Source organism: Euprymna scolopes, chromosome 17 (assembly GCF_053919585.1).
Source record: "Euprymna scolopes isolate OS-2025 chromosome 17, ASM5391958v1, whole genome shotgun sequence".
Taxonomy (NCBI): Eukaryota; Metazoa; Mollusca; class Cephalopoda; order Sepiida; family Sepiolidae; genus Euprymna; species Euprymna scolopes.
Genome location: NC_136498.1, coordinates 115,768,123 through 115,769,321, shown reverse-complemented (window position 1 = coordinate 115,769,321; position 1,199 = coordinate 115,768,123).

Sequence of the window (1,199 nt, the reverse complement as noted above, 5' to 3'; positions counted from 1 at the left end):
ATTTGTACGCCATGTGATAAGGCAGTTTGCTTGTTGAAGCCGTCGTTTCGCGTAGCGTAAACGGAAGCTGCAAAATGGTGGAAAGTAGTTCGTGGGTTCAGGGGTTAATACCATGCAAACGGTAAATTTGCCCCAAGTTTGACTATCAGATTCGTTGTTAGCGACCTCAATTACCTATAAAAAAAAAAAAAAAAAAATTAGAGTGGTCGGTGTTCTGTTGTAGCGTATCTGGATATTTACCCCCTTTTTTTTTTTTAGAATCTGGTAGATTCGTGTCTAATTGATAATAAACTGCCGAAAAAAAATTTCGAGGGGGGGGGGAACTAAAACAAAACATATATAAAGGTCTGGACATTGTACAGGCCCACGAAATAGTGTCTTTATTTGCGTGCCTCTCCACGGACGTAAAGTTAGACACATGGTCTGTTGTGAAATTTAGCCCCTCTCCTTTTGTTCTGTGAGGGTACAAAGTACATATACGTCGATGCGTTCCAAAGAGTAAGTCTGCCTTAAACGACAGGAAATATACCCATTTTTTTCCCACCAAAAGGAAGCTGTAATGCTTGGGAGGATTGCCTATTGGGCTTTGGTTTACTTTGGCTTCCCTGTTGTTCTGCGAGATTGTGAACATGCCAGTATATGCGAAAAATTCGCCCCCGGCAATATTTTAAATCAAACGTCAATGTTATTTTTTTTATTAGTTTTTTTTTTCCACTTACATTACAAACTTTATTTGGTATTTTTTTCGGATTAGGTCCACCTCCACAATATTCTTTTAAATGACGACGTTTTCGACTATGCTGAATGCGGAAATCGCATTGAAATTTTGCAGAAATAAGTAGTTATCGAGATATAAAAAGTTGTATTATACATTGTATTCTTCGGCGGCCATCGTTTTTACGCGCGTGCGCGCGCCATAAACAAATCTACGCCCATAACAAAGATGGCCGCCAAATACAATGCATAATACGTTTTATATTTCGATAACTAATTATTTCTGCAACATTTCAAGGCGATTTTCGTATTCAGCATGACCGAAAACCTGATTAATCGTTATTTAAAAGAAAATTGTGATGGTTGGTGGGTGGACCTAATCTGAAAATTTACCCTTTATTTTAACTTTTTAACAAACTTTTACGGGTTTGTATTACTGTACACATAGATTCGAAAAAGTTGTCAAAAAACGAATATATAACAAA